Raw genomic sequence first — 22,579 nt, forward strand, 5'->3', positions numbered from 1 at the left:
TCAGAAAGTGAGCTAGTTTTAGCAGGGCTGTTCTCTTGTATGTACAATTTGAATGTGATGATTAACTTAATAATCAGGTTGTCATTTTCCTAATGGGCCTTTAAACTCTTTGTCTGGCAAGCACAGCACAATTACAGCTCAGAAGGTCAGAACTCCCTGAGTAACTGCAGTGAGATTATTCATTAGAAGGAAAAGAAAAAAGGTAGAACTACAATCAAATTTCTGGCACTGGGGATTCTTCTTTCACATTTTTGCCACTACAAGGATGAAAGCAGCTAAAATCACAGCTTGAGGGATTCAGACACACACATGCACAGACACACAGACATTCTAACATAGATGTGCTTCATGCAAAATTCCAGGACTTGGTCACCAGATCAGCCTGGAAAACCAAGTTGTATCATGGGCTACACGAGAAGAAGCATGGACAGCAGGTTGGGGGAGGGGATTCTGCCCCTCTACTCTGCTTTTGTGTAACCCCGTTGGAGTACTACATTCAGCTCTGGGGTCAGGAGCACAGGAAAGACATGACTCTGTTGGAGCATCACAAAGATGACGAGAGTGATGAAGCACCTCAGCTCTGAAGAAAGGCTGAGAGAGTTGGGGCTGTTTAGCCTGGAGCAGAGAAGGCTTCAAGGAGACTTTGTCATGGCCTTTCAATGTTTAAAAGGGGCCTATAAAAAAGGAGAAGGTATTTCTGTAAGGGCCCAATGCAATAGGACAACAGATTATAGTTTTAAACTAAAACTAGGCAGATTTAGATCTAAGGAACGTTTTTTTTTTTTTTACAATGAGGGTAGTGGAACACTGGAACAGGATGCTCAAAGAGATGGTAGAAACATAAGCTGTGAAAACATTCAAGGTCAGGCTGGACCAGGCTCTGAGTAAGCTGATCCCTGGACACTAGATTATCATTAAGAGTCCTTTCCAATGCAAACCACCCTTGATCATTCAATTATTCTATTGTTATTATATGTATTATTCTACCATGACTTATCCATTTTCCAGTTCATCTGGTTGAAAACAGTCTTCCAAAAGTTATGGCCAAAGAGGCATTCGAGGTGTGGAGAGAGTACTGCAAGCTAATCCCTTTGAAGAAGGTCCCCCACACCAATGTCTTTGAAGAAGACCCTTTCCCCAACCTCAGGTGTTGCCGCTGGCAATGCATTCTCCTAGTCCATAGACCTTGAGAGCTAACAGAATCCACCACTAAGGAACTGTTCAAAAAAGATTCCCTCACTCTTCTACCCCTTTGACAAATGGAAGACTCACTGAGGAGAGCAGCATGCAGAGTTGGTGTCCAATACAGAATCTTTTAGGACTCTCACCTTTTTTTGTCACATCAACATACTTCTCTGTCTTCTCAAATGGAGCAGCAGAAAAACTGCTTGCCTCTGCTTTGTGCAGATCTTTTACTTGAATGCCAGACCTTCTGGGAAGAGTGAGTTAAAGACACGACAAACAGGGAGAACAATCTAAGGAAAGGCAAAAGGACAAGTGTTGTGCCAGATGGAGAAGTGAGAGGCAGTGGGCTTAAGTATTGCACAGGCAGGAAAGAAAAGGCATGCAAAGGAAAAGCAAATGAAGGAACAAGACATGGGGAAAGAAGTAAAGAAGGATCTCAGGGCTGAGATGTTTATTGCAACTAGAATCATAGAATCAACCAGGTTGGAAGAGACCTCCAAGATCATCCAGTCCAACCTAGCACCCAGCCCTGGCCAGTCAACCAGACCATGGCACTAAGTGCCTCAGCCAGGCTTTACTTCAACACCTCCAGGGACAGTGACTCCACCACCTCCCTGGGCAGCCCATTCCAATGAATAAAAATGTGAGATTAGCAGCAAGATGCATACTTTCATACTTTCTTGAGTTATTTTCACATGTGTCTGTTATGTGGGTGCTCTAGAAGCAGAGAAACAGCCCAGAACAAAACTTTCCCTTCATTATCACTAAAGAGTAGAGTAGGAGGCATTAGGAAATGTAAATTTGAACATCACTTCCAGTATGGTTTTCATAACAAGGATTGAGTAGGAGGGATAAAAAGTTCTTAGAGAGAACACAAATTGCATACATTTAAAGGGAGAAATAATTTCTGCAGCTATGTCTAGAGCAATCTTTACATAGCCTTGTAAATTGATTTGGTATATTACCAACTAACTCTTAGCATTTGCCTACAACTACAGATATAACTAAGCACTTTGTGTGATTGCCACCAAACTGCCCTCCTCTCACTTAAGTTCCTATTCCTTGTAAAAGTAGCTGCAGTAATGAACACTTCCAGAGTGTGAAAATAGAAAAGAAACCACAATTCCTCCTATTATGTCTAAGGCTCAAAGTGCTTCTGGGTGGATTTTCAGTTAGCTGTCAATGGATTTCTTGGGCACATACATGGTGAAGTTTATCATCAGAAAAATAGTCCAAGGATAAAACATTTCTGCATGTTGTATTTGCTGTAATGAACAAGTGCAGGATAAGATACAATGGAGCATTTTATATAGTGATTGTTACATATATGGGAGAAGAGTCAGTTTAGGCTCAAAACATTGACTAGGGAGAGAATTATGACCTGCTTGATGCTGCCTCTTTCCTACTGTCCTGGTGCTGGAGGGTTTCAGGTGAACAATATGGTGCTACTTAAGACAAAGCACACTTTTTCCTTCACTGTTGAGAAGCTGCTCTTCAACTTAAAGAAGTTTGAGTTGTTTTTTTCATGCATTGCTCTGTGTTCTTATGAAAGAATTGAAGGAGAAGCAATCTGAGGCTTTTGTCTCTCAAAGTGTGAGGATTCCTGGGGACAGTGCCCAGCTTAGCTATCAGCTGCAGGCCATTGAGCAAGTGAGTAAGTACTGCCTGACATCTTTGTGACTTCTAACCTTTGTTAAAGTGCTTGGTCTATTAGTGCCTGGGATGTTTTTCTTGATATTTACAGACACACAAAGGAATCCATGAGCAGTGACAACTTGGTGTGCCAATATTTACAGCTCTGCCAAGGGACCCCTTGAAAGCATCATTTCTTGTGACCTGACAGCTTGGAAATCCCACTCCTGAGCCTGGCAACCAAACTGACTTTTGTCCAGTTACAGTAATTTTCAGCTGTGATCTGGCTGTTGTCTTACTCCCAGCTGAAAATCATTGCCTCCCACACAGCATACACCAACATGACTGCTATCTACAGTAGCACTTCAGTCATCAGGGCAAAGCATCTGTGCCACAGGGCCCCAGCATCCTGGGCAGTCGAAATGTGAGTGCTTGCTCATTCCCAGCAGCACTGGGCACTTATGTTTTGAAAGATTTTAGCTTAATATCCTACAAAGAGGATAAGGAAAGTAAAACCCATCTGAGAGAGTCCAGAACCCTCCTGTGTAACGCTGACCAGTGCCCTCCTGAACCTGCCACAAGATGACAACTAGTGCTGGGGCAGCCAGCTGGGGAAAGGCTCTGGAGTGCAACTGTTCATGCAAGTAAAAAGATCATACCTATAATGCAGGGCCAATGGCTAAATGTGTATATCATAGAATCATAGAATGGTTTAGGTTGGAGGGCAAGGGGATTGGACTAGATGATCTTTTAAGGTCCCTTCCAGCCTCTAACCTTCTGTGATTTTGTGATATATGCATTAACTTTGGTATAATCACCAGTGCTTTGTGTATAACATATTTCCCTTTTTTATACCAGAGGACTTTGAGCCCACAGAAAAACTTGGGTGAGTTTATAGACTCATCTAATAAAGTAGTTTGGAAGGAGCCTCTGAAGTCATCTAGCCTGCTCTTTGGCTCAAAGCAGGGTAAATAGCAAAGTTAATCCTGGCTGCTCAGGATGCTGGTTTGAAAACTATCAAGGCTGTAGATTTCCACAGCCTCATTGGGTCTCTCTTACAGTGCTTCTTCATTCTCACTGGGAGTGATTCTTGTCCCTGTGCCCAGTTGGAATAAATATTTCACAGTGAGCAAAACAGTTTAGGCTTTCCCAGAGAGCTGTGAAGTCAAGCACTGATTACTAATCCAGTCTCCAAACTGCACCTAAGTAAGGCAATGTTGATTTGAAAGGGGAAATGTATGCAATACAGCATTAGGCATTGCTTCAGGACATGTTCTAAGACCAAGGGTTTTTTTTTCTATTAAAATAGTTAAGATAAAAAGGTTGTTTGGGTGATGTTAACAATCATTACCTCACTGGAACGGAAAATGGTTTGCAGACATCATCAGGGTGACAGAAAAGAGATGGATAGAGGTTGTCATGTATCTTCCTCAAAATAGCTTCCAGATAACTTCTCCCAAAAGATATTTTGGTCAGGCAAGTCACATAATCAAAAGAGGCCAGATGCACAAACTGAGTGTAGCCTTAGCATCTGTTTCTTGTCTCCTGAGTAGTTCTTGTAAAGGACTCACCCAAATGGGATTATCACTGCAATGTTTCAATGGTGTAGACATGTGAGAGTCATTAGGAAACAGCTCTACAGCCAAGCTGTGTTTTCTTTATTGTAGTGCCGTGATGCTGCACTGTAGAGGTACTCAGGGAAAACCTTTGCAGTGAAAGTTGATGTTTATCCCATGATTATGATGCAAAGGCTTGACTTCACAAGACCATAGAGAATTCATCATGATTTATGGCAACTCCTATATTTTGGAAAGGCAGACAGTGTAGTTTGGTTTATTTGTCACAGCACATCGCTTGCAGCAGCAAAACTGTTCTAAGGAAGGGAGTACAAATCACAGGACCAAACAAAAGAGAGCACATGAATTTCTGTCCCCTCAATAATCAGACATTCTCCAGTTTAGGTTTTCTGAGGGATAAAAATAGAGTTAAGGTGTCCCAAAATGACCAATGATGTTCAGTCTCTACATTTTGTGCTAAATTCAGGAGGGCTGACAGGAAAGATCCCATTGCAAGAAGCAGCAAAGGCTTGTTCCTCACCATGGTAATCCTAATGATTCTTTGTCTCCTTGCAATAAAGCCTTGGACAACTACCTTTGTGCTTAGCCATATGCCATGGCCTGAGATCTGATTTCTCATGTGCCACCAGGGTGGTATGGGTGAGAGCTTGGGCTGTTCCATCATAGAAGTCAGGCTTAGGTGACTTTTAGGTTTGCAGCTAAGCTTTGACTTGTGCTTTACCAGCAACAGAAATAGACCTTTAATGGCCTGAGTTTCAAGATCTGCAAACTCTGCTATACTTTTGAAAACAAGCATCTCTTAAGAGGCCTGAGGTTAGTCACCTCACGGCATTAATCACATTAATGGCCTGAGCAAGCTGAGAACAACTTGCTTTCTGCCTCTTCCAATATTCCCTTTTTCCACCCCAGACAGCTCTCTTTGGAAAATACCTACATTGCAGTGAGCTTCTTGTGCCACACTCAAACACACTGCATCCCCTGCTGGGTTAAATGGCCAACATCACACCAACCCATCAGTTCTGTCAACTTTGTATTTTAAACAGTGCTTAAAATATCCACCTACAATCCTGAAATTTGGACCAAGATTTCTTTGTTTCCAGTCTTTGAATCCCTGAGTTTAGAATCTCAGCTCAAGTAGGTGCCAGATTCCTGTACCTTTTGTTTCTGGTTTTTGTTCAATTTGATTGTTGGCAGTTTGATCCCATTGGCAAAGTACATTACATTTAGGTCACATCTCAAAATGAAACAAAAAGCATCCAAACCAAAACCAATAACAACATAGAATCATAGAATCATAGAATCATAGAATCAACCATGCTGGAAGAGACCTCCAAGATCATCCAGTCCAACCTAGCACCCAGCCCTAGCCATTCAACTAGACCATGGCACTAAGTGCCTCATCCAGGCTTTGCTTGAACACCTCCAGGGATGGTGACTCCACCACCTCCCTGGGCAGCCCATTCCAATGCCAATCACTCTCTCTGACAACAACTTCCTCCTAACATCCAGCCTAGACTTTCCCTGGCACAACTTGAGACTGTGTCCCCTTGTTCTATTGCTGGCTGCCTGGGAGAAGAGACCAACCCCCACCTGGCTACAACCTCCCTTCAGGTAGCTGTAGACAGCAATGAGCTCTGCCCTGAGCCTCCTCTTCTGCATGCTGCACACCCCCAGCTCCCTCAGCCTCTCCTCATAGGCTTTGTGTTCCAGGCCCCTCACCGTTATCTTGCTGATTGTGAACAAAAAAACCCCAAAAACATAACAGCATCAATTTAGGCTTAGTAAAGAGCTTGGGGGGGGCTTTTTTTGTTTGTTTGTTCAGGGTTTTTTAAATGCTACTTAATGAGTTGCTAAGCTTTTTGTAACAAGGGCACATTGTGTACAGCACATTGGGGCAGTGGCTGTTGTCTCTGCCTTCAACATTTCTTTTCATCAGTAATAAGATCTTCAGTAAAGCATCAAGTTAGTGTAAGTGGATAAACAAAATCTACTCTAAGTGTTACATCAAAGTAGTAAGAGGAAAGGAATTATCTTCTTTTCTTTTTCCCCCATGCAGGTAATTTGTTTGGGAAAAACAAGGAAGGTAAAGATATTTTTGCTTGCATATGACTATATTTGGCCAATTTTCCAAGCCAAGTGAATTCAAGATGGATTGAAATACTTCTGTGGCTTATCTTTCATTTCTACCAGGACTTATTAAGCATTGTGGAAACACTTTTTTAATTAAAGAGGAATAAACAATGTTCTCTGCTTCTCAGTATCTCCAGAGTAGAGCAAACCACAGACGTGATGCTGTTCATTCTCATCATACCCAGAGAAACACTCTCTGCATACAGAAAATGAAAAGTGGATTAAAAACCTGCTTTGCTCTTAACAGCCTCTTTTCAAAGTGTCACACATGTCTGACCTTGTCATTCCTGGCCTATATTCCTAAGGGAAGGCTTCATTGTGTAGTCTTGTTAAAAATACATATATATAGTGAGACTTTTTTGTCTCCTATCTGCATAGATATTCAACTGGTCTAGGCTTATATCCACACTGCTCTTTATTCCTCCCATTGGGCTACAGCACTACAGGCTGGAATATTTAGAAGCATCCCAGGTATATCATGGCTTGGTTGCTCATTCTGAGAGATGTGGAGACTGGTCAGATCCTGCCCACCTTGGGATACAGTGTAAACCATGCCCATAACACCCCAGTGCAGTGGCAGGGGCAGCACACAGCCTTCTCCTGTGTTGAATTTACTACACAACATTTCTTCTCTTTGCTTAAGCTAGTATGTTCGTCTCTGGTGGCAGATTGCCCTTCCAAGTCCTGGACTAAGATGTATTTGTCTTTTTATCCTTATTCTACTCACTGTCATATTCTGAAGTAATCAACTGGCATCTGAAGTTGCCAAATAAATCAACATAGTATCCTAAGTTGTTTAATAAATAGTACACTAAGATTGATTTAAAACTGAAACTCTTAAGGACACGCTGAAATACCATTTTTTACCCTAAGATCCTCTCTCGCTGGAATCTTTTCACCATTTGTTTTATTTTGACTTCCCTGATATCTGAATATCACTGGGAGAAAGTCTCACAGTTTGATAGCTACAGCTCACTCCTCAGTCTGCAGTGCTGGGATTTGTTCATTGCCTGCTGGTCAAAGCTCATCCCTCATTAGCATTTCTTGTAACATCAGCAGAGTGGGATTAGTAGAGCGTAAGACTGCGCTGGGTGCACGTTAGCTCTTCAACCCTGTAGTTCATCACAACCTCTGATTAGCAGCTACTGGAGCTGAGGTAGTTTAAATTCATAGAATCACAGAATAACAGACTGTAAGGGACCTCAAAGTTCATTTGCTCCTTTCTAGTTGTTTGGCACGTGTAAAGTTGGCAAAATTTTTACTTCAGCTCTCAGTTCGCAGGAAGAGAAACTTCATGCCCTCTATTCCCTTGTTCTTTAATGGTTAGAAAAAAGAGGAGAGAGGCTCAGAAGAAAAGCTTGAGAGAGGTTAAGCCATGAACACCTAGAGCTGCTCCCATTTTGTATGACAGCGGATGTGTCAGGTGGCTATCAAAGGAGAAGTGGAAAGGAGTTTAACACTCCTACTGTAAAACTTGGATGCACAGTTCTTATTTGTGTTCTAATCACTAAACTGCAAAGGGATTCTCCCATCCATGGATTTCCCTGACTGTCATTTTTTTCCACTCAAGGGCACAGATTCAACAACTAAGCACAGAGGTTACATATCCAGATGTGAGACTGAGCACCACATTGATTGTGTGTTTGATGCCTGAAGTGTTGCAAAGTTTCAGACCAGATCAGCACCGTTCCTCCCTATCCTATCTTGAGCAAGCCTAACAACTTGCTCCAAACTCCACAAAACTTAAAGGCTGATTCAACACTGGAGCTGTTTGTTCCAGTTATGTCCACAATGGTATTTTAAAAATCTAAGCACCATTCTGCTCTCTCCTTCTCCAGTATTCCTGGTGAGACTACACCTGGAATACTGTGTCCAGTTTTGGGCTCCCCTGTTCAGGAGGGACAGGAACCTGCTGGAGAAAGTCCAGCAGAGAGCTGTGAGAATGACTGGGGGACTTGAGCATCTCCCCTACAGAAGGAGACTGAGAGACCTGGGGCTGTTTGGTCTGGAGAAGACTGAGAGGATATTTTTGTCAATATATACAAATATCTGAGGGGTGGGTGTCAAGTGGATGGGGCCAATCTCTTTTTGGTGGCCAGCAGCAATAGGACAAGTACTAATAGCAACTAATTGGAACATGAGGAGAAATTTCTTTACAGTGAGGGTGACAGAGCACTGGAACAGGCTGCCCAGAGGGGCTGTGGAGTCTCCTTCGCTGGAGACTTTCTAAACCCACCTGGATGCATTCCTGTGTGAACTACCCTAGGTGATCCTGCCTTGGCAGGGAGGTTGGACTCAATGATCTCTGGAGATCCCTTCCGACCTCTAAAGTTTTGTGGTTCTCTGATGCTCCAATGTGTAATACAGAGTTGCTACATTAGTAGTAGGAAGAGCTACATGGTGAAGTTGTTTCCAAAGATACAGACAACTCATGACAGTTAAGTAAAATGCAGTAGTTGTGCACAGATGATGCTCTAAATGGCCCCTGTCCTCCAGAAGCCACATCCAAATAATTTGCAATGTAATTTCATTCAAGTAAATAGAGACCCTGTTGAAATCAATGGAGTTACAACAGAGATTAATTTGTCCCTCAGAGCTTTAATAACAGGAAATAACCATCTGGCTCTACATGCCTGCCTTATGTAATTTTTGTAAGACACAGAGTGACAGCTTTTATAGAAAGAGAGATTATTACTGTGTGCCATCCAACCATCTTTCCTCAAACCCAGTCTTTTTTCAGCAGGAAGAATGCACACACACTTATTTCACTTACCAAGGTCTTTCTTTTTTCATAAAGCTGGATGTTTTCTGTCGCTGTGGTTGATGTCAGTAAGATTCCAGCCACCGTAATCCATGTTCCAAGCAACTCACACAATGCTTGAAGCCTGCAATTCTATTAAAAACATATAAATAAGATAAGTAAGTATCCCTTCAAGGATCACATGCCTAGAGCAGTGGGCTTAGCTTATTGTCTTTCTGCGTCACTGCTTTCTTCATTTAGGGGAAATGAAATAGATTTGCCAAGCCTTGGCATATGAAAGGGACATATTTGCTCACGGGGATTTAGTTACACGGGCTCATCCTGATATTAATAGAAGCAGTGCAGTCAGATCCATAAAGGCTGCACAGGAAATTTACACTTTCCCAGAAAACATGAATCTTCACTTGCAACCTAAAGTGCAAGAGCCACAGTTTTGAGTCAAGCAAAGTGGTTTCACCAAATCAGTTTATAGCAGTAGCGTTCTGTCCCAGCCCAACGCAGATCAAAATGTATGCACAGAGATTAAAGGAGGCACTTTTTCATGGAGTCTCCAAAGGCATCCCTTTTAATCTGATTCACATCAAAAGGCACAAAATTGCATCAGGCCTTGGAAGACAAGGCTATAGATTGCCCAGTTTGAGACTCCATCTTCCTCCTGAACCTCTTTAAAACTGTGCAAAACTTACTTTCCTGTCTACTGTGAGTATCATAGAAGCATAAAAATCATAGAATCAACCAGGCTGGAAGAGACCTCCAAGATCATCCAGTCCAACCTAGCACCCAGCCCTAGCCACTCAACTAGACCATGGCACTAAGTGCCTCAGCCAGGATTTGCTTGAACACCTCCAGGGACGGTGACTCCACCACCTCCCTGGGCAGCCCATTCCAATGCCAATCACTCTCTCTGCCAACAACTTCCTCCTAACATCCAGCCTAGACTTGCCCTGGCACAACTTGAGACTGTGTCCCCTTGTTCTGTTGCTGGTTGTCTGGGAGAAGAGACCAAACCCCACTTGGCTACAACCTCCCTTCAGGTAGTTGTAGACAGCAGTGAGGTCCCCCCTGAGCCTCCTCATCTCCAGGCTGAACAACCAAGATCCAAGATGTCTTGGATCTCAGTGGGGACAACTTTGTGTGCATGTAAGGCTAAAAGCAGAGGTTGAAGGCATCTTAAACTTCTGTAAGAGAAAGTGTAAGCCTGTTGATTATAGCTAAAATGAATGTTTTTCATGGAAAAACTGATGTCAGAGATGGTTTCCTCTGTGTCTTTGTATACAAACCCCATTTGAAAGCGTGATTCAGTAGGCAGGAGCCACTGAAATAAAGCCCCCTGAAAAACACAACCTCTGTTAGGAAGGCTAACAATTGCTGTTTTCCTTTTAATGGTCTGACTTTGTTACATGATTGTGAGGGGATTTACCAGAATTAATTCCATGCATTAAGGAAGCAACCTGTTCCCCATTTCACTGTCTGTGATGTCGTGCTGGGGCTCTAATAGAATTCTGTGGGCATGATAGAATTGCAAACCTAGTGAGGAGCTTGCATCTGCAATATTTGTCATCGTGCAATGTGTAAAGTTTTGCTAGTGTCTCTTCAGAAAGCTCTAAGAGATACAAGCAGCCAGAAGCCAGAAATGTGCTAATTAAGGTATACAACAAAATATTAATCAAGGGATCTGGAGAAGGAGGAGGGAAAGAAACAACTTCAATTAGTCACACCATTATGTGGCATCCAGCATAGCCTGAAAGAAAAAGCTAGCTGAACTGATGAAACAGTGAAGGAAAATAGCCAGGAGACCTGTCTGGCGTGCAGTATGAGGGTGGGGATCACACATGGATTCTGAAAATCCCCATCAGCTTCTGACAAAAAAACATTCCCAGAATAAAACAGTCAGCACTGAGGGCTCTGTGCATGAGTTTTTCCAAGAGCACTTCTCTGTATTTACTTTCCCAAGCCTCATGTTTGAAAAGCAACTGTAAACGTGCCCTACTAAAGAAAACAATGCTTAATTGCTCTGTATGCCTCTCTTCACCGCTGGGTAATGCAGCATGCTTCTCTCTTGCTGGGGGTGGAGCAAAAGGCCACGGCTGTGGACAGGAACAGACTAGACAAGTGACCACGAACTGGCTAACAAGATAGTCCATTCCACATTCAGTGTAAATCGGAGGGATCACTGGTGTTAAGCTGTCTTCTTCAAAGGCCACCACCTGCCGAGGACTCTGTCTGTTCTACCTTTGATCCCAGTCTGTGTGTGCCTGAATCCGTTTTCTGAATCTAGCTCCTGAATTTGATTCCCACATGTTGCTGAGTCTAGTCTGGGATGTTCCCAGTGCCTCCCACACCATCAGTGCTGGCTGTGGTGTAATTGCCACCTGGGAGTTCAACACTGGCTTTGTATGGATTTGTACTGGGTTTTTTTTCATTAGAACTACTTTATTTCTCTGTTTCAGTCTTCAAGTCTCTCTTCCCTTTGGGAAGGGAGAAAGGTTAATAGAGAGTGTCTGTCAGCTGTCAAGCAGCTGGCTCTGCCCTAACCCTTGACACAAACAGAAAAGTCTAATAGCCTAGAGCAGAGCAAGGGCTTACTCTGGCTTTGCTCTTGGCTCTCTTGCATGATCCCATGCAAGCCCTTCTGGAGAGCTAGCTCCAGCTTTAGCAGGAGTGTTAATTCATCTGTGAGCATTTCCTCGGAGCTCTGGGCAATCAGGGGACATTGGCTAACCCTTCACTTTAGTCAGCTGCAAATCCAGGCGAGCGTTGGCATCTCCATCTGTGCAAAGGCCACATCTTGGCACATTAGCTCCTGTCCCACGATGAGAGCACAACTGAGAGCTGTGGATACAAGCTCGGTCCTGATTCATGTGACAAAGTAGCACTCATCTGTTTACATACACTCTGCATATGTGTGACGTAGACTGAGGACAGTTTTCCTGCGCCTGGATTAGTCACTATTTTTTCCCCTGGAACACCTGGCATAGGATTCTTTGGAAGTCCTTACCAGCACCAGTCAGAACTCTGGTTTGAATTTGGATATCAAACCCTATTTTCCTGCTGCATAGAAAATTGTCTAGGACTATATAATGGAAGTCTGAAAGGACTCCTGCCATGAAAAGAACTCTACTTGGTGAATTTTCTTGGCAAATGGCAGAAGTAACACAAGAATAGCACTTTTAATAGAAACTGCTAGCATAAATCTCTGCTGCTGCCTTGCAGTCAGTGCCTTTTGCACTGCACAAGAATTGCCTTGCCTGCAGCAAGACCTTTCAGGCCACAAGGACGAGTAAAGGACCAGCAGAACAAGACCAGTTCCTTTAAACTCTTTCTCAGTGATGTCATTTTCTAATTAACACTTGATTGTCGCTCAGATAGATGTATTATTGCAAATGAAATTAGTACTCCTCAGGATCAAAATGGAAAGTCCATTTTAAAACTGCACCCATCAGTAGTGGCATTAGCTACTGCTAATGATGCCAGCTGCAGTACAACTGATTGGCTTACTGCTCAAGCTTCTATGGAGGAAACAATTGAGAGAAATATGCTAATTTGCACCTCTCTGAGGATGCTGTCAGAGTTTGCTAGCATGGATATATTCATCATAAGACACAGACTGGGCTTTAAGCTGCAAGGGAGTTCAGGACTTGTGGGTTTTGCATTGTTGGCTCTTTCAATTCTACAAAATATTTCCCACGTGTAAGTACCTTTTTAATGACTCAGAACAATAAAGCTCTGAGCAGAGCTAGATTAAATACAGGGTAATTTTAAATACATGTAATCTTATTATGCAGTTGTAAGATGATTTCCCCATTATGCCTAAGTGCTTTTGGGAGGGCAGCAGCTATTCAATGACAAAAAAAAATGTTGCATTTGTGTGGATCATTTAGCCTCTTTATTGCTTAAACTTTTGGTCTGCAGTTTCATTTTATAAGCATCTGTCTATAACAGTGAATATTCTCCTTTGAAGAAGTCTAATGCTGCAAGGCCCTTACAATTTCAGGGTGCACAGAGATCACAGATGCTGCTACCTGGTGTGCCTGGAGCCCACAAGTTCAGTGATATGTATTGAGTTGCTTGCTGGACTGAAACAGTCTAAAAAATACCAATTTTATCCTAAGCACAGGTAAAGACTATCATTATACTGCTATGCATGGGAAATAGCTCATACTCCATACATTTGCCCTGTCCTCACACTAGCTTAGGACATTGGCTTTGGTTCAGAACTGTGCAGTGCTGCATTTCAATAACCATGGCTCTGGCCAGCTTGATCTAGGGTAGGGTGTCCCTGCCTATGGAAGAAGGGTTGGAACTAGATGATCCCTGGGGTCCCTTCCGACCCTGACTGATTCTGTGATTCTAATCATCATGACCTGCTTGTTAGCTCTTGCAGCAGTCTTAAACTTGCTCTCAGTCACACATACTTCTGCAGCTTAGCAAACTGTGGTGTATTAGCTGCTTGTTCATAGACAGGTCAAATAGATATTGGTTAACCTTCTTTTGGTTTTGGACTTAGCCTGAAGTCTGTTCTTAGGACAGTTCCTTAGGACAGTTGCTATGATAAATGCTTCATGCACTTAGTATTCAGATGAAAAGCCTATTCAAGTAGTGAAAAATACTTCAAAATATGATCCAATCCATGACTGAATGTCCTTTGCTGGCCTGAACCACTACCTTGCAGGGGGAAAAAAATCCCAGTGCACCAGAAGTCCTAAGGTACAGGGTTACTCCTTACACATAGGCTTACTCTTTGGGAGGTGTAGGATCAGGTTCATTCCTTACTATTAAGCAAAATACCTAAGCCAGGAAGCCAGATGTTCTCATTGCTGCAGTGTTAAAAGAACAAGGGTGGTGAGCTCTCTGGTGATGCTCTTCCCTCTCTCCTTTGACTATGAAGCAACCTGAATAAACTTGTGGTCTCTGTAGAGACCTGAGCTGAATGCAGGTGGGTGCAGCAAAGTGATCAGGTTATTTTTAGCTGTATTAGCAACTGTAAATCACCAGTGGATCCAGGAGCCCTGAGACATTGGAGCCTCTACACACACACAAAAAGAAGACAGCTCCTGACCTAAAGAGGAAGCAACAAATATGTTTAGATAAATTCATTTTAAAGAGGTGTAAACTGCTGCAGACTGCATGGCTCGGAGAATGTGTCAGATATGTGTTTAAAAGTTAAGGCACAGGCCCCAGGCAAGTGGCTGTGGAGAAGAGCTTTTCACCTTCTCAGCAAGAGCTCATTACTGCCTATCATCACCAGTAGTGTAATGGGTTAGGAACCCTCCCCCCACCACCATTAGGTGAAATTACCCAGGCTAACTCAGACGGTTTGGAAGTAAGATGTAGCAATATTTACAGCACTGCTAAACTATGCTAATGTGTAGGTGTGAGCTCTATGCTCAATACTATATAATGAGAGCCAGAATGATCAATAAAGGTTTCCAGTGTAATTCACACTGAATCATGTGGAGTCCATGCAAAGTTATGCTAATGTGTAGGTGTGAGCTCTATGCTCAAGACTATGTAATGAGAGCCAGAATGATCAGTGAAGGTTTCCAGTGTAATTCACACTGAATCACGTGGAGTCCATGCAAAGTTATGCTAATGTGTAGGTGTGAGCTCTATGCTCAAGACTATGTAATGACAGCCAGAATGATCAGTGAAGGTTTCCAGTGTAATTCACACTGAATCATGTGGAGACCATGTGGCATCGCTCTGATCACACTGATCTGTGTGAGCTTTGATCACATTCTCCCACAGCAACAACAGGTAGCTGCTACATCTTCCCACCTGGTTGATTCTATGATGCTATTTCCATTGACAACCCAGGCCAAACAGCTCATAGTTTCCAAGTAGCTGGCAGATGCTAGTAACCTGTGGCTGAGCTCCCAAAATAACAAGGGAAGTCACTCCCACCATGTGATGCTCAGCAAAGCAGAAGAGAGGATCTGCTGAGTAAAGTGTGTCTGGAGCTGAAGTTCATCAGACTGAGTTCTCAAGCAAATGCACCAGTTAAAATGCTGGTTGCTAACTAAAGCATGAAGTTCTGCAAAACCAGGGTGGCCAGAGGCATTACAAAAGGAAGAGCCCTGCTCCTGTGGCAGATAAACCTTGGATGCTCATGTTTTCCAAAAGGACACTGGAGGCTTTGGGTAATTCAGACCTTGCTATAATGACTCAGTTGGTGTCTGGGGTTTCTGAGAATACCAAGAAACTGGCTGAGAAATTAGAGGATGAGATGGCAAATCAGATAGCATAAAAATAGCTCTCTAATACCAATGCTGGGGAGTCTGGAGGAAAAAAATGTTCCATGCTATTTTAAGGCAGGGATATTTCAATTCCCAAAATTCAAGATGTTCCTCACAAGACAGCAGTAAGGCCCCTGTGAGTCAAGTATGAGAAAAAAAGAGCTGGAGAAAAACTCTGAACCCATTCTACAGGTTGTTTTTTTTTACAAATGGCAGCATTTGAACCCTGCACATTATTTCCAATTCTGACTTCTCTGGACACATTATGTTTCTGGGAGAACTCTTTCTGAGACATTATGATTTCCAAGGGAACTGGTTGTTTAGTTGGGTGAAAAAGAGGCTGGAGGAAGACCTTATCACTCTCTACAATTACCTGAAAGGAGGTAATAATAAGGTGAGGGTCAGTCTCTCCTTCTAAGTAACAAGTGATTGAATGAGAAGAAATAGCCTCAAGTTGTACCAGGAAAGGTTTAAATTGGATATTAGGGAAAAGTTCTCCACTGAAGGGGTTGTGAAATACTGAAACAGGCTGCCCAGGGAAGTGGTGGCATCACCATCCCCCCCAGAGGTATTTAAAAGGTAAATCCATGCAGTGCTTAGGAACATGATTTAATGGTGACTTGATGCTGCTGGGTTAAGGGTTGGACTTGATCTTAAAGGTCTCCTCTTCAAAAAAGAAAAGAAAATAAAAACAAACAGTCCTATGGCTCTACAACTCTACGGTTCTGAAGGCCACGGGCAGCATTTTTAACTGTAGTATAAGACCTAAAGCCTTTTTTTTGCCCCTGAAAGCAACCAAGCAAGGAGCAAGAACACACATAGAAAGAATGCAGAGCGGTTTGGTTTTGCTGTGCTGTAGATTTGATCTATGGCTTTTCCTCATGTTATTCTGACCAAATATATTGATTGGTTACATCTGGTGAAGCAAAAAGGGAATTGCACAGGACAAAAGGGAGGTGAGGGTCACAAGAATCCAGAAATGACATTTCAACACGATCTTAGCTCTGTTTCATTCCATCAATTTTGAGTTTCCCCAGTGGAATGTCTTTAAGAGTTTGTACAACCAATTCCATATCTGATGAGGAGGAAAACAATCTGTGTTTCTGGCAGGTGGCAGAGCTAGCTAAGCAATCCTTTTCTCAGAGCAAGAAGGGAAAGGTGGAGCATGGCTGGCCCTTTTCAAAAAGTAGTTTTTGTGCTGAGCTCCTAAGATGGGCAGAATGCAGAAATTTGCTTCCTCCCGAGAAGAACCAACAAACCAGTGGGCCAGCAGCCACTTGAAAAGGAGAGTGCAGCTTCATTTGCTACTTACATAAGCACATCGTTTTGCAGCTGCCTTTATCTACAGCCTTGGAGGTGCAATAACCACTAGGCTGTTACCTGCTTAGCATATCCTCTTTTCTCTCCCTCAGCCTTTGCAGAAGGCCTTGCAAGAGATGTTAATTTTCCCCTAAGGCAGAAAGGGAGAGCTTTCAACACCTTGAAAGTAGGTGTGGAATGGGAGAGCTGCACACAATTGTTAACCCAAGACAAGAGAAATGAATCTTTGTCAGGCCCAAATGCAAAGAGCTTTTCAAAGTATGACATATAACATTGCCAGCCAACCTGAAAGTCATCTTCCAGGTGTCTGACTGCTCTTGAGAAAGCCAAAGACTTCTGGTGAATTTTCATGGTAAACTCAAGCCTCAAACCATGTGTTTCTAGGCCTGAACAAGTATCTACTGAAATCAGTGTCTTTAACAGGCATTGAGTCCTTTTCATGTCTGGATAATACACAGCAAACAAGTCTGGATTTGTCTTGCTCCCTTTCCCAACACTGTGCTTCTGCTCAGCTTTTCCCACCTTATTCATTAAAACGATTTTTTTTTCTCTTTATGTTTTCATTTGTATTTTCCAGACAGGTCCTAAACATCTTCATTCCAGACATGTCATGTCTGAAAAATCAAAGCGAACAAGCAAACAAACAAATTTCACCCAAACTGCAAGAGATCTCTGTTATTTCCAGACATGGATGGTTTGTTAACTCATTTTTCTTAAGCTCTCAAAGTAGTTCCTTCTGTTTCTCATGAATGAAGAACGCAAAAGAATATAAACATTTGACACATAACAGACCTGTAATCACAGAGTCATAGAATCAACCAGGTTGGAGGAGACCTCCAAGATCATCCAGTCCAACCTAGCACCCAGCCCTAGCCACTCAACTAGACCATGGCACTAAGTGCCTCAGCCAGGATTTGCTTGAACACCTCTAGGGATGGTGACTCCACCACCTCCCTGGGCAGCCCATTCCAATGCCAATCACTCTCTCTGCCAACAACTTCCTCCTAACACCCAGCCTAGACCTCCCCCAGCACAGCTTGAGACTGTGTCCCCTTGTTCTGCTGCTGGTTGCCTGGCAGAAGATGTCTTCCCCATCTTTAAACTTGAAAAGTTCCTTTAATATGAGATAAATCCTTCAAGATTTATCTCATATTCCAACCACACAATGAGCTCCTGAAGGTCTAGGACTTTTAATTACCTTTTTATTTAAATGGCTGTCCCAAATGTTAACACTATTACTTTGCACATAAAATTTATTGCCTGGCCAACAAGATTTTCTTCTGCCTTTAACAGAGGAAACATTGTTACAGTGCCTTGATTTGATTAGAAACCAAGTCAGATTTGGGCTTAAAAAGACTGCCACTGGGAGCCTGTACTGGAGATGACTGATCTCCAACAGTACACTCAGAACAACGCAAGTGTACCTGGACACTTCAGGGGGTGATGGAGGAGGCTACACTTTGTGTTGGAAACCTACATGGTCACCTAAAAATCTCACCAAAATACTGAAGTAGATCTTGCAAGGCTCAAAATAAACTTTGACCAGACTGCAGCAGGGTTCAAGCTCTAGGGCAGATGTTATTGCAGTGACCACAGAACAGTGTGTGCCCTGTCTCAGCAGCATCACCATAAGTCACAACAAACCCATCCATCCTTCCTCACATTTCTCAGTCTCACATTCTTTTGAGAAACATCTTCTCAGGAAATGATCAAGATAATTAGAAATGGCTGTCCTGGGTCCTTACAGGGACAGTTCCCACCAGGTGATCAGTTAGTCTGAAGAAGAACATCTGCAATCTATCAGAACCAACTGTAACAGGAGTAAGGGAAGGTCATTTTTTCATCTTCATTCTTTGGCTGACTACCATGTGTCATGGGATTCCACAGGGCAAGGACATTCACCAGAGGTGTTCCTGTAGGGAAGACCCTATTCAGTGAGACCCTCTTGCTTCTTTGCACACACCTGTATGGAAGCAAATGGCCTTATAGCATATCCATTGCTAGTCTGATTCGTTCAGCTCAGGGGAAGGGCCTAGAAGGAGGTAAAAAAGTAGGAACTGTCATCACCTACCCATTTCCCAGCAATGACAATGAATATAAATTAAGGAACAGCACTTCTAGGGCTAGCCACAATCTGAGTTCAGTACAATGTCTTCTACAGTTTTTCTGTTCCTCTTCAAGACACATTCTTCTACCCTCCACACATATTCTGCTTCACTGAAGACTCAGGATTTTATTTCCAAGACCCTGTTAAAAACTCTGTGTTGATTCCCTCATGCAACTTGTGATCAGTTCATAACATGAGTTAATGACATACTTTGATTTATAAAACCTTGAGATTGGCATTGGAATGGGCTGCCCAGGAAGGTGGTGGAGTTGCCATCCCTGGAGGTGTTCAGGAGGGGCCTCGATGAGGCACTTGGTGCCATGGTCTAGTTGCCTGGACAAGGCTGGGTGCTGGGTTGGGCTGGATGATATTGAATGTCTCTTCCAACCTGTTTGATTCTATGATTCAGGGTTGAGGGTTGTTAGTAGTTCATTGTTGGGAGTAGAAACTCAGAAAGATAAAAGGCAATCCTTTGGCCATAGCATTAATGTCTCTGCTATTGGCACTGTCTCTTCATTCCTGCCAAGCACAGGAAAAAAAATTCTGAGATCACTGGGAGGTCTCATTTTCCAGTGCAGTGCCAGTAAACAAGAGAGGTGTGATTGGTTAGAGAAAGGAGAGATGGTTCATCAGGGACACACATCACACATCTTACATCTTTCAGAACAAGGTGAATGAAAACTCTCCAAACAGACAGGGAGAAGAAGTCAGGAAAGCAACATTACACAAGCAAAGCCTGAAACTCAGAACTAGAGAATGCCTCCCTGAACACAACCACATTGTTGTTCTAGTTTTTCACAAGTCAAAGGTCCATTGCAAGCTTGCAAAACAAAACTGTGTATGACTTCTAACATCACTTATGCAGTTCTATCTGTTAGGAAAATGCATGGATCTAGAAAGAAAGCAGTTTAGACATAAGTCAACTACTAGCACACTCTCTGCTTCATGGAACTCTTGCTCTGCAGGAACATTTGATTTCTGTTGCCTTTAGGTATTCATGATTTGAAATAACGAGTTAGAAATTGAGAAATGTGACCCTGCATCAGAGAAGCCTTTAAAATGTGCTTCAGCAAGTTTTCAGCTGCTCTTCAGTACTGACCTGAATGCCCTCAGCAAGTTGCAAAGCACTATATTCTAGGGTATTAGCTGGTATGCCTCATTCAAATCATGAGTCAAACAATTCTTTGGTGCTGGGAAAGACAGATGTGAGCTTTAGGTATCATGAAAATCTTTAATAGTGCATGGGATGTGAAAAACAATTCTAAACTAGATGAGAGACTCAGGACACTGTATTAGGTCATGGTACAGCCAGGATAATAGAAATTATAAATGCATTTATTTAATAGGACTGTATTACTGCTTGGCATGCAGGGCTGCCTCCCTGCCTCTGTGACAAGCATGCTGAACGGGAATGCACTCCTGCAGAAACTGTGAGACTTTCCATTTGCTGCAGCAGCGAAAGGACTGAAGGGTGGCAACACAAACTGTACGTGATGTGGCTATTGCAAGGACTTATTTATTCTGTTTAGCTCGGGGTCAGAAGCTTGCTTGCTGCTGGAAGAGCTGAGAATCCCTTATCACATTAATTCAGGAATGATCTCCCTGAAGTTTGAACCATTGTAGCTTTATGTCCCGAGATTTAAAGCAGATCTAGCAGAAGCTGGTGAAAGGCCTGGAACACAAACCCTATGAGGAGAGGCTGAGGGAGCTGGGGGTGTGCAGCCTGCAGAAGAGGAGGCTCAGGGGGGACCTCATTGCTGTCTACAGCTACCTGAAGGGAGGCTGTAGCCAGGTGGGGGTTGGTCTCTTCTCCCAGGCAGCCAGCAGTAGAACAAGGGGACACAGTCTCAAGTTGTGCCAGGGGAGATCTAGGCTGGATGTTAGGAGGAAGTTGTTGTCAGAGAGAGTGATTGGCATTGGAATGGGCTGCCCAGGGAGGTGGTGGAGTCACCATCCCTGGAGGTGCTCAAGAAAAGCGTGGATGAGGCACTTAGTGCCATGGTCTAGTTGAGTGGCTAGGGCTGGGTGCTAGGTTGGACTGGATGATCTTGGAGGTCTCTTCCAACCTGGTTGATTCTATGATTCTATGATTCATCTGACCTTTGTTACTGCCTGAATCATCTTTGAGTGCACTGCAGTGTAACTTACTTCTTTGTCAGTGTGTATTTTTCATTGCCTTAGTCCTACAAACATATCTTCCACCTTTGCTTGCTTCAGTTGACATACTTCACTCTGTTGTAGTGCAGATAAAATCTCTGTAACCACCAGCCTGCCCTTTTACTTAGTTGCTCCTTTATTTCATGGCTTGTCTGCCTTTGTCACTGAGCTGGTAACATGTTTCAGCAGACACTGTGCATGCAACCTCATTTACTGTGATGCTGGGAAATTGCCAATTTCTCTTAAATAGTCACTTTCAAAGAAAGTGAAAAATCTAATAACAGATAAATAATAACTGACACCAATTTACAAGCTCAAGAGGAACCTCACGAGATTCAGCAAAGCCAAATACAAGGTTCTGTGCCTGGGTTGGGGCAACCTCCAGTATCAAAATCATCTGGGGGTTTAAGAGTAGTCCTGTGAAGAAGGTGTTTGGAGTACAGGCGTGTGGAAAGCTGGATATGAGGCAGAACTCACAGTTCTCTCTTCTAAGACCTCTTCTGAAACACTGTATCCACCTCTGAGAGCTCTCAGCATGACAAAGACGTGAACTTGTTGGAGCAGGCTCAGATGAAGGCCAGAAACATGATCAGAGGGCTGGAGCACCTGTCCAGTGAGAAGAGGCTGAGAGAGTTGGGGTGCTTCAGCCTGGAGAAGAGAAGGCTCCACTGAGAGATGGTAAGCAGCCTTTCAGTACTCAAATGTAGCCTACAAGAAAGATGGGGACAATTTTTTTTAACTAAGGACCCTTTGCAACAGGATGAGGGCTCAAGATTTTAAACTAAATGGAGGTGGACTTAGACTAAGTGTAAGTGTTAGCGTCTAGGGCTAGTGTCCTAGTCTAGTGTCTTAATCACAAACAAGAATAAGCTTTTTCCAGAGAATTCCAGTCTAAAGGATAAACAATTTGGGGGATCAGACATGGAACAATAATAAGATAAATGTATCTAATTTCATTGGCCTGTTGAATGTCTTCTATTTTGCTGTACAAGCTTGCTCTCTCTCTCTGGCTACTTTCAGCTTGGCTTCTGGCTGCTCTGCCTCTGCTCCTGACCTTTCCTGTCTGACTTTCTTCTGTTTTGGCTGTGTGAGTGTACTAGGGAGATGTGGGAGTTAGAGACAGCAGTAACTCCCCTAACTCAAATACCTTTTATTTATTGTTAAAGGTTTTTTCATTTTAACTTCCAAATCAAAGCAAGGCTATTTATTTGGCTGTGGTCTTTTACCCTCTTCCTCTCTACATCTAATTCCTTTCTTTCCAAAAAGGGGGAGGGGGGTGGGGAAGGCATCCTATTATTGTATTGGTTCTATTAGCTGTATTTTGTGTCTCTGGGAAATTTAAACTAGATACAAGATAATCCCTAAGCAAAACCAAGGAGTGATATAAACATCACCCTTATTTTCTCTTCACAGCCTATGATCTAATTTCTTTCATTACAATATTCCAATGGACCTCAAACCAGCACAGGAGAGA

The 22,579-nt window shown here is 43.0% G+C and overlaps 1 long non-coding RNA gene across 1 annotated transcript in view; it reads right to left on the reverse strand.

Annotated features, from left to right (window-relative positions):
• The window catches only part of LOC135192533 (uncharacterized), a 122,373-nt gene that overhangs the window by 15,954 nt on the left and 83,840 nt on the right, over nt 1-22,579 (reverse strand). Inside the window, exon 3 of the long non-coding RNA XR_010309003.1 lies at nt 9,298-9,417. This is a non-coding gene — a long non-coding RNA (uncharacterized LOC135192533). The remainder of the gene's footprint in view (nt 1-9,297; nt 9,418-22,579) is intronic.

This window comes from Pogoniulus pusillus, chromosome 3 (assembly GCF_015220805.1).
Source record: "Pogoniulus pusillus isolate bPogPus1 chromosome 3, bPogPus1.pri, whole genome shotgun sequence".
Lineage (NCBI taxonomy): Eukaryota > Metazoa > Chordata > Aves > Piciformes > Lybiidae > Pogoniulus > Pogoniulus pusillus.